The following is an 11,896-nucleotide window of genomic DNA, read 5'->3' as shown; positions in this document are numbered from 1 at the left end:
TATTTCTCTACAAATTTTCATATTTAGACCAAACAAAATTTTCTTGTCTTTCTAGCTGTAATTTCAAGAGAAAAGCACCTTGTCACTGAGATTTTTCTAAGAAAGACAACTCTTCTTTATCATAGAAGCCAAAAAGCTGCTGGGTCTTTTAAAAGCAGCTTATGCTGACAATCAGTTCCTGGAAAGGTTTTCTCAGCTCAGCTCGACTCTTAGCTACAGGTGTAGGGTAACTTATCAACCTCTGCTGTGCATATTAAGGCTGCCTTTCAAACCACGGTAAACTAGATCAAAGGCTGGACCAAGCAGTTTTAACGATCTTTTCTTTTGAACATGAAACATAGAACACCATAAAACATAGACCACCAATCATTCAAACGACAATTGACACACGTGGATATTGGTGCACCAAGGACAAGACAATAAACAAAGAAAGCAGAACTAAGGATTTCCCCTGTGAAAGTCAGAGAGACTCAAGATGTCTCCTGAATTTTCTCTTGTTCCTAGGAGAGCTCTGAAACAACCTTTTCATTCTTTTTTTCTGACACAACCCAGAGAGAGAACAACTGCTTTTCAAAACCCTTTTTCTCTCTAATATTCAAGATGGTTCATCTACCTTGTCCTAAAAGCATGTCCTGATCCCATTGTTGTTCTCCAACTGCCTGACTTTGAGCCACATATTCAGCTGAATATTCTATGAAATAGGCCTTCCAATCTAAATATTGGCCAGGTGTTAAGCAGGCCCTCGCAAGCCTTGTACCCACAAATTTTCAATAGAAGAAATTATACCAATGAAATTCTTGAATTTGCATCAGCTTACAGATTTCTACTAATAGATTATAGCTGTGTAATCAATTTTACCTCTTCTTTCATGTTCCAGTAAAACCATTACTTTTCCCTAGAAAGACAGCCTAATATTAACCACCTCAGTCCCCAAGTTCAGGGAATTGGGGCGCCGACTCTTTGTTAACTTCTTCAAGCTGAACATGGGCATTGAGATATTAGAAGAGGGATGAGGGGAAGGGTAAATTGATAAGCCTCTGATGCCTGTGTTAACTGCATCCAGCTGGAAGTCCAGGGCATCAGGTGAATATGCAGGTGATTATATTCATTCACCAAAGCTGTGTATTCTGTAATATACAAATCTCAAAACAAATTTTAGTATCAAGATATTTATTTTGATTCTCTGGAATCTAGTGTTCTGGAGGCCTACCTCTGTCATGTCTGATCCATATAATTCTGGAAGATATAACTACTACCTTAATGACCTCATCAAAAAACTCATAGAAAACCCTTTTTTTCCCAAATTAGCCTTTCCTTAAGCCAGTAACCAGAAAAACCTTTACATTGAGTTTTTAATCCAGAGGAAAAATATAACTACACAACTCAAAATCACACCCATTTTAAAAGTTTAATCAATTAACATTATCATTCTTGAACCCTTTGTTCCTTGGCCGTCTTAAGATCCTTCTCTGAAACCAAAACCTCATCCACGGCCTGTAAGAACTTTTCCATAGTAGCCTTCTTAAGCCCTACTCCTTTCGATTTTTCTGCTTAACTTGTCCCAAAACCGGGAACTTTATAGTCTCTGAACCGAGAACTTATCCTTGTCCCATTTATCTGGGAACTTTACCAGCTAGCTGCCCTGACCATGATGGGTTCTGAAGTTCCTCGTACAGGCCACCACTTGTCGTCTCCCGAACTGACCAGCAGACAGAAGACAACGGACACGGGATCTCTTTCCCAACATGGTTTATTCAGGAACCTTGAATTACCACAAAAAGCCCCTGAGCTCTAGCTCCCAGCCCTTAAATCTCTATGTCCTCTCCAATCAGAACCTGCCACGAGGTCATTCTTGATTGGTGCTGAGCACATATGTCACATGGCCCAATCTTACATAATGATGGACAAGAAAAATGCATGTGCAGTAAAGCTTAGCCTACGTGCCAACCAGGCTTCCTAAAATGGTAAGCCAACGTGCCAGGGGTGTCTGGCACCCAGCCAGGCGCCATCTTGAGTTCTGCTCCCCACAATATCTATCACCTTAGTCACAGTGTGTATACGTATATGCCTGTCTGTGTGTGTGCACGTATGTGTATGCATGTTTGTGGGGGTGTGTGTATAAGTTGAGAACACATTTCTGTTTACTTAACAGATGGAAGAGCCAATAATCAAAGCGCTAGTGAGGCTTTGTGACATAGTTCCAACTGTAAAAAGACTGCATAACAGAGTTCCAGCTTTCAGCAGAGAGATGTCTGGCTCATGGCTGATTTGGAATAAAATATCTATATGACTGTTTCTGGTGTTCTCTAATTGACTTTTGCCTTTGAAAGCACTGGTGTGGTGTTCTGAGATGGTCTAGGGGGTGGGGAGAAATGGAAAAGGAAGAAATTATCTTAATTAAAAATAAAATTAATAAAATCATCAAGCAGGATGTCTTTACCTTGCCCCCAGAGGCAGAGACAGAGGGTAAGACTATGGACATGCAGAAAACACACAAATAACATTCAGAACTTCTCCTGCTACTTCTTTAGCAATAATATCAGTCTGGGTAAGTTTATAAAAAGAAAGGCTATACAAAAGAATTTAGAAAGTTAGGAATTGGAGAACCTAGGTTAATCAGAAGTCCTGCTGTATTTTACTGGAGAATATTAAAACAACTTTGTAAAGACTGGAATTTGACATTCACCTCATACACAATGGTGAACTGAGTATAAAAAGCATATTGGAGAGGCATCTGTAAGAAATCAAAAAGGAAATAAGAAAGGCTTGAAATAGGTTATAATTCAGCTTGTTATGTTTTTTGCTTTGCTTGTTATGAGCACATTTAAAAGACTAACTTTTTCAGACTTCAAACTGTCAAGCACCTGTAACCGAAAGGCTTTGATAGGGAGAAGACCAAGGCCTCTCCTCCCCGCCCTGCTTAGCTAAACTTTATCTAAGATGGCCCAAGAGATGTGATTGACCCTTAGCACGGAGTCTGACACATGGTTCCAGTTCATTCGGTGTCATCTCTTCCAAACAAGTACAACAGTTCAGGAAAGCATGTGAACCACAAACAATGTCTACCTAGCAAGTTTCCAGATTCTACTGTCTGTGGTTGAACTGAGAAAGAGAAAGCCTCGGAGCACCTGACCCAAGACTCAGACCGTTGGAAGCAGCAGGCATGAGTGTGCCGGCTGCGACTCTGAATTGTCAGATGACAGGCTTCACCACACTCCTGCACCCCCTCTCCTCAAGTGCCTGTGCTGGCCAGAACTCTTGGAGGAGGCCTGCTGGGTTCCTGCTGACAAGTCCCAGGAGGACTTTCTGTACCTGGCGTTCACACTGGTTTGTGTCTCCCGTGAAGAGCTCTGCCAAAATGGACACTAAACCTATCTTGCTTGCTTTGAGCATGTCTCTGCCCAAGACGTGCTCCAGGCAGAGGGAATGGTACATGGGAAAGTTAGAGATGGCCAAGGAAAGGGAACTGGCAAGGATACGTGAGACATGATGCCTCCAGCTCCTCCTACAGGGCTCTGGTGTCTGAGACTGGGATAGGCTGTTTACTGCTGTGTAGACTTAAGGCTGTCACTTTTTCTGTCTGCTGAGGCTTCCTTCATCTCTAGGGGAACCAGAACAGTATCCAAGGCTGTGATTTCAGCTATATATCACCCCCACCCCCGCCAGCCTGTTGTGTTATTTTGGTTGTTATGTGATACTGGCTAGACTGGTACTTGCCAAGTTGCTAAGATTATAGACATGCTACCACACCTTGCCCTGTAAATATTTTTTAAATTTGTTTTGCTATTTATTCTGTGCATGTATGTCTATGTTTCTGCCACTTGCCTGCTGCATATTAGGCAGGTTGTGGCTAGAGATATCATTGTGAACTCAAGTGAAGCTATTACAGAGAGGTACACATACTACTTTTCAATGTTGTGATGGTTAGTTTTAATTGTCAGTTTGATACGATCTAGAATCATCTGGGACGGGCATCTCGGTGAAGGAAGAATTGCCTAGATTAGGTAGGCACATCTAAGGGCAATTATCTTCATTATATAGAGCTGGAAGACCTACTGAAAAGAAACTAAGACATAAAGATGGATGTGTATTCCCTCTTTTTTTCTGTTGAGAGGGTCTAAAAGGGAGGACTTGTCTGTAGTGACTGGAACACCTGATTCTTGGGTCTTGGTTTTTTATTTCATCCTCCAATAAGAAAGCAGGGGAGCCTGGAGAGATGGCCCAATGATGAGGAGCACTGGATGTGCTTCACAAGGATTGATTTCAGTCCCCATCACCCACATGACAGCTCACAATTGTCTAAAACTCCAGCCATGGGGAATCCGATGCCCTCTTCAGGTCTCTGAGGGCACCAGATATACAAGTGGTGCATAGACATGCATGTAGGCAAAACACCCATACACATAGTAAAATGAAATTTAAATTTAAATTTTTAAAAAAGAGAGAGAGAGAGAGAAGGAGTTGGGTGTAGTTGTTCATGCCTGTAGTATCAGCACCTGGGAGACTGAGGCAGGAGAATCTCCAATTCTAGGCTAGCCAGGAGTAAGTAACAGAAATCCTGGGCATGGTAGGGCATGGGACTGTTGCTTTTTACGAAAATGGCTAATACTGGGAAGACAGTGGTGTGAAACAGAAAAGAAAGGGCAGGGGAAAGTGTTTAGACTTCTTCATCATGGGAGATCTGTCTTCTGTAGTGGCGGATCTGATGCTAAGGTCCTGTTCCCCATTTATTCTTGATCTGTCAGTAAAGAAAGCCACAGGCCAATTCCTGGGCGGAAGAAATAGATGGGACTTCTGGGTCCCAAGAGGCTAGCAGGGACACACAAGGGAAAACAGACAAGTTTTTCCAGGTTTCTGATGGAGAAAAGTTGACCAGCCGTGTGAGATCACACAGGCCACTCCTACAAATGGGTGATCAGAAGTGTTTAGCAGGGACTAGATGGGACTAGCCACTAAAGTTCAGGGCAGGTGGGAGGAGTGGAGCTAAAAGGGCACATTTTTCCAGATGGGAGATAGTAGCGCCCAACAATTGTGCCGAGAAGGCAAGTTGAAAATGAGCAACCTGGGGCTGGATAGATGGCTCAGCAGTTAAGAGCACTGACTGCTCTTCTAGAGGTCCTGAGTTCAATTCCCAGCAACCACATGGTGGCTCACAACCATCTGTAATGGGCATCCGATGCCACCTTCTGAAGACAGTGACAGTATATCCACATACATGAAACAAATAAATAAATCTTTGTTTTTAAAAAAGAAAAAGAAAAAAAGAAAAATGGGCAACCTGTGTGGATGTCTTTTATCCCTGAATTCAAGGAAAGCTACTGGGGGAGTAGTGTGGCCCACTCCCAAAGCTCGGGCAAGATGGTGAAAAACTGCATGCACTCCATTTCAATGATTTATCCTCATATTTGATAGTTCATTTACATCAGTATGAGATCATTCCTATTGATTTTTTTTTTCCTTTTTGGTTTTTATACCACAGTTTTAATTTGTCGCTCTAAGTGTTCCAGTTCCAGCTAGTGGGGGGTTCTTTCTGTTGCTCCTGCAGCCTTCCACAAGTCCCACGCGTGTACATCTATATGCAGGATTCATATACCACTCCTCCCCCCATTCTGAGTATGGAACCTGAGGCCTTAGACAAAATAGACTAGCGTTCTCCATGGCCTCCTGCTCCCACCCTCTTTGTGACAGAGTCTTAGTCAGTCCACCTTTGCACTTTAGTTCTGCCTCAGTCTCCCAGGGCTGGGATTACAAGTGTGAGCCACTCATACCCAGCCCCATTGTCAATTATTGTAGCTTTATATAAGTCTGGAGGTCAGACAGCTTGCCTTCCAGTTTTGCATTTCTCTTTCAGGGTTGCTTTGGGTGGTCTGAGGCCTTTCTAGTTCTACAAATTATAGGACCACTTCTTTGTTTTGTTTTGGTTGTTTGGGTTTTGTTTGAGACAGGTTCTCAGGTATCCAAAGTTGGCCTCGAACCCCTGACTTTCTGCCTCCACATCCCATAGTATCAACTGCTAACACACACACACACACACACACACACACACACACACACACACACCACACAATCTGCTGTGAAGTCTGGGGATGCAGTTCACAGTGCATAAAATGAGAGCAATGGCTCATGCCTGTAATCCCAGCAATTGGGAGCCTTGGCTACAAGCTGAGTTCAAGTCCAGCCTGTCTCAAAAACAAAAGAAATGAATCCTGGTGTGATTTGAATTGGGATTTTAATTTTGATTGCTATTTTTGATCAGAAGCTGTGCTGCCCTGCATAGTAGCTATGACCTCACATTGTGACTGAACATTTGAGATGTGGCTGGTTTAAAATGTGACTTGTTATAAGCCTATAGGAACCCCTGGACTTGAATGAAAAATGAGAGTTTATTAATAAATTTATTGCAGCTAGTTATGGTGGCCCACACCTTCAATCCAAGCATTCCAGAGGCAGAAACAGGTAGATTTCTGTGACTTCAAAGACAGCTTGGTCTACATAGAAAGTTCCCAGGCCAGCTGGGGCTATATAGTAAGACCTTGTCTTAAATAAATGAATAAATACATACATTAATACATAAATAAATAATGACTGAAGAGGAACCTGACATCAACCTCTGGTCTACACATATGCACACATGCACATACACACATGTACATATACATACATATACACATATATACATACACATGCATACATGCACATGTGTACACACACATGCACATACATATGCACACACACATAACTATATATACACAAACACCACACACACACACACACAAGCAGAAGCCCAGCCTCCTGGAGAAAGTATAACTATGAAAATAGTGAATGTTTGTTCTCACTTTCCCTGGAGCCATTTTATTTTTCACACACCCTGAGGCTATTTATAGCCATTTTCCAGTTAATTGGTCTTATGTAAAAGGGTAGCAAAGTTTTATATCCTTAAGTGAGACCAATGGTTATTGCCAGGTCAAGCTCCCATGCTCATAGGCAGACTAAATGCTGTCCAGGCCTGTTAATCTGCTAAATAATGAAACTCTGACTTTGAAATCATTTGTATTAACACAACAGCCAAAGCACTGGCTGATGGCTCCATAGTTGTGGCTTTCTCATGTTGTGTGCAGGGAATGGGCAGCTCTGCCAGCTACCAGCCCAGATTCTTTTGGTGAACTGTGCTCCCAGCATCCCCCAACCCCCAGAGAATCTGCTTAGATCCCTGGATGAAAAATACAGACATATACACCAGTTTCGATTGCTAAAATTCAATTGCTGGGCACTACTAATCTCCCTCGGCTAGCGTGCCCTCTCAGATACTCTTAGCTCAGCACCCAAAATTTGTCATTAACTTGAGTTGTTAAGTTACCTTTAGTCCCAGCTCAACGGCCCATCCTCCCAGCTAGAGAAGCAGCCTATGGTTACGTGGCTGGTCACCTTTACTCCTGCAGAAGCATTACTCAACATCTCTCTTCCTCTGTCTTCTGGAAAAACTGGGAGTCCTGCCTATTCTGCCCAGATCATTGGCCCTTAGCATCTTTATTGACAGATCAAGAACCAATTGGGGAAGAGGGCTTCAGCATCAGGAAAGACTCCTTATATCCTCACTGTCAGAGTTGTCAGTCATGGACTGAAATATCTGGGAGGAGATTACACTGGTTGGGAGTGATGAGCAGTCTCAGCCCAGGGACAACCGTACAGGAGCTATCAAGCCTCAGCTTTTCTTCAGTCAAAATACCTATAATCTCAGAATTTGGAAAGCAGAGGTGGGAGAACCATTCTGAAGGTCTCTCCCAGAAGCAAATGTCAACAGTGAATTGCTTGAGAGGCTTACACACTCACAACATACAGATGAGTTTTATTATGAAATGTCACATCCCTATATTGTTTTGTTCATTTTCTCCCCATTACAGTCTCTTGAAGCCCACCCCCTGCCAGTCACCTTCTTCCCAAATATTTCCTACTCTATTTGCATGTCACATATAGAAAGATAGATACATAGATAAGGGTTCTAGACATGGCATTCAATACTTGTGTTTCTGAGTCTGGCTTATTTCATTTACCATGATGGTCTCTAGTTCTATCCATCCCTATGGTGGTTTGAATAGGTATACCCTCCCACCCCCATAGATTCATGTGTTTGAATATTTGACCATAGGGACTGGCATTATTAAGAAGTGTCACCTTGTTGGAGTAGGTATGATCTTGTTAGAGAAAGTGTGTCACTGTGTAGGTGGGCTTTGAGGTCTCCTATACTGAGGCTCCACCAGTATGGAAGAGAACCTCCTGGCTGCCTTTGGATCCAGGTATAGAACTGCCTGCAAACTGCCATGTTTTCTGCCATGCTGATAATGAACTAAACCTCTGAAACTCTAAGCCAGCCTCAATTAAATGTTTTCTTTGATAAGAGTTGCCTTGGTCATGGTGTTTCTTCACACCAATGAAACCCTAAGACAGAAGTTGGTACTAGGAACTGGGTTGCTGTGACAGGCCTGATCATGCTTTTGTTTGGAGGAATGTGGATTTTGGAACTTTGGATTAGGAAAACAGTAGAATGCTTTAAGTGGGGCTTAATGGGTCATCCTAGTAGAAGCATGAAAGACAACATTGTTGGGGGCTTTTTGAATGATGGGGTCCTGACTCAAGAAGTTTCAGAGGAGAAGAATTTTAGTATGTTGCCTAAAGATTGTCTTGTGATATTTTGATGAAGAATGTGGCTGACTTCTTGCTCTTGTCTAAAGAGTCTGCCTGAGGCTTAGTTGAAAATACTTGTATCAACAAAGGAAATCTCAAAAAAGCCTAGCATAGACTTGTCCTGTGTTTCACTCTTGTGAAGAGTGTTTTGATCAAACATAGCAAGCTTAGAAAACAAAAATACAAAAGGTGTGGTTCAGGAATTAAAGAGAAGCCAGGAAGTGGAATAAATTAAAGAGAAGCCAGGAAGTGGAATAGAGTTAAATACTGTGCTCAAGGAAATAAACAGATTAAAGATATTAAATGGAATTAAGGGAATGGTGACCTTAGGGCAAGATTCCTATAAGGCTAAGCTTTCATCTTGTGAAAACAATATCAAAAAGAGACTGCCCCCTAGTCTAAATTTACTATACCTTTGTGGTTGTACAAGGGATAGTTATTTCATCTTAGGCATTATTATGACCTGATTATTGTTTTTATTTGGACATAAGGAGATATGACTGTGTGTCAAATTGGCAAGGGCTGGATTGTGTTGACTATTCTCGGTTGTCAACTTGACTATATCTGGAACTACAATCCAGAAGTTCAGGGCACACTTGTGATCTATAACTTGAGGCTAGAAGATGCTACATCCAGAGCTTAAAGTGGAATGACAGACTTTTGATCCAGATTTTAAGGCATAATGGCCAGGCTTATCAAAATCTTGTGAAAAAGAATTAAAGCTTAGGTCCAGGCATGGTGGTATACGCCTTTAATCCCAGCACTCAGGAGACAGAGGCATGCATATTTCTGAGTTCAAAGTCAGTCTACAGAGCAAGTTCCAGGACAGCCAAGATTAGACAGTAAAGGAAATTACTGAAAATAGAAAACTGGTAAAGATGTAATAAAATCAGGAGGCCATGTTCAAGCCCCAGCAAACAACAGAACTTGGCAGGTTTGGCCACATGGCTCTGGCTTTGGAGTCAAGAATAGAAGGGGATACTGAGACAAGTGATGCTGGTTAGCTGAAGCTAAGAAATTGGTGGTGATTAAGATGAGTCCAGTGTCACTGAGGTGAAATCTTCTGAGAAATGTTTTCTGAGAACTCAAAGAAGCTGTGTTCCAGAGATAGACATTGTGCTGGCAGCTGGGCTTGGTAATGTGTAAGAATCACCCAAGTGGTACTGGTTTTGAAGCATGAAGGTGTCTTGGAGAGCAGCTGTGGATTGGCACTGTGAGAGACCAGGAAAGGCCATTGGTGAAGGTACAGCTTCAGTGGCAGTTGAAGACCCAGGACTGAAGGGGTCATGCAAAGAAATTGAGGCTTAGTACCATGAAGAAAGTCTATGAGAGACTATTGGTGAATGTGCAGCCTAGTTGCAGAGGAAGACCCCAGCATATTTGAGATGTTAGTACCATAGGATGACTACCAAGGACAGTAGCAACAGTGGAGTGGAGTCAGCCAGAGCCTAAAGTGCTACAGAGGGCAGAGCTGAAGGAGTGACCCAAGCTCCTTGGAGGAGCTCAGAAGACACTGAAACAAAAAGCTGTGAAGTTGAAGTTGCCTTGGATACCCCAAGATGTTAGAGATGCCAGATCCATGGGACACCTGCTGAGGAAAGCTGCTAACAGGGAGTGGAACCAGCCTAAGAGAAAGAATTGTGATGCAGAAAACAAAGCTGAAGGAAGTCGGACACGGAAGACATGGACATGCAGAGTTTGGAGTTTGCCCAGCGGGTCAACAATAACCCTCTTCCTTTCTATCCTTTCTTTCCCTATCTAGTGTTGGGGGGTTAAAGTGGGGTGGAGAAGGGTGAAAGAAAGAAGAACCCACAAAGTAGCAAAGTCCATCCAAAAGTGGCACCCTCTGTGGGGCTAGGCAGAATGAAAAGTTTGATTTCAAATACCAGAGAGAGTACTGGGATTAAAGGGGTATGCCACCACTGCTCAGCTAACTGGCATTTTTCATTGTTGCCACTCGATTTTTCTTCAATCTCTATTCTCCACCTCACAAAGTAGGTTCTCTCATCATCTGCTGTGCTTCCCATTGATGGGGGTGGGGTGGGGGGGTGGGGGGGTGGGGCTACTGAGCTGAGAGCGCTTATCTAGGTACAAACCTCTGCAGCCTCACACAGCCTACCACCACTCATTGCCTCTGCTCTGTATAGAGCCAAACTCTGTTGCTGGAATTTCCAACCCCAATAAGCCAGTAAAAACACGCAGTTCAGTTATTATAATTATAAGCTATGAGCCTAGATTGGGCAGATCTAACACTGTACTAACTCCCCAGCTATAAAACCCCTTGCTACTTGCAGTTTCTCCTCACCATGTGGGTCTGCTCCATCATGGCTTCCTCCTCTTCCATCCTCTCTCCTTCCCTTCTCTCCTCTCCTCTCTACCTGCCCTCACTCTCAAAGACCTTCCATCCCACCTTTCTCCTCCAGTGCCCAACCATAGGATTTAGCCTTTATTGACCAGTTAAAATGGGGACAAGGTTCACATGAGATCCCCTAAATATGTGGCTGACTGCTCAAGGGGGGGTCTGGGGACAGCCCCTGTTGAGGAAGCAGAATTAGCATCAGAATACAAACAATATCAGACAGCCCACAACATTTCCCCCTTTTTATCCAATTAAAAAGGCTCTTTCTCTCAGATATAAACTGAGCACACCATAACACTTATGCAAATTATGATCTACACTGAACATCCACTCCATCATATTTGTCAATTTAGATAAAGTACTCTACCATCTATCCTAACTTAAAGAGTTTGCAATTCTGTGCCTGAATTATGTTGATGTTTAACTTATATTGCCATCTGAAATCCATCCTTTCAAATCTGGAACATCTTCTTTAATGCTAAATAACTGAAGTTCAATTATGAGACTATGATTAGTCTTCAACCTCATCAGAGAGCTGAGAAGTAGTTGAATATTATCTGAATATGTAGGGAGCACAAAGACATAGCCTCCCAAACTATGTAATTTGTAGAGACAACTGACTGCTTGGACAGTCCCTTAATACCTTATAACCATCTGTCTTCAGCCGTCGGGCCCACAACCATCTGACAGACCTTAAGTGAAGCAGAAATTATGAAGGACTAGCTTACCCTGTCTTGGCAGAACTTAGCAGTTGACTATCCCACATCTGTTTGTCCCTTTTTGGACAGTATTTTTGTCTGCAGATGAATTAGGGAAATTCTTGCCCAGTGGCTACTTAGCCATGATCGAAGCAAC

Source organism: Arvicanthis niloticus, chromosome 7 (assembly GCF_011762505.2).
Source record: "Arvicanthis niloticus isolate mArvNil1 chromosome 7, mArvNil1.pat.X, whole genome shotgun sequence".
NCBI classification, from domain to species: Eukaryota; Metazoa; Chordata; class Mammalia; order Rodentia; family Muridae; genus Arvicanthis; species Arvicanthis niloticus.
This window is presented reverse-complemented; position numbering follows the sequence as displayed.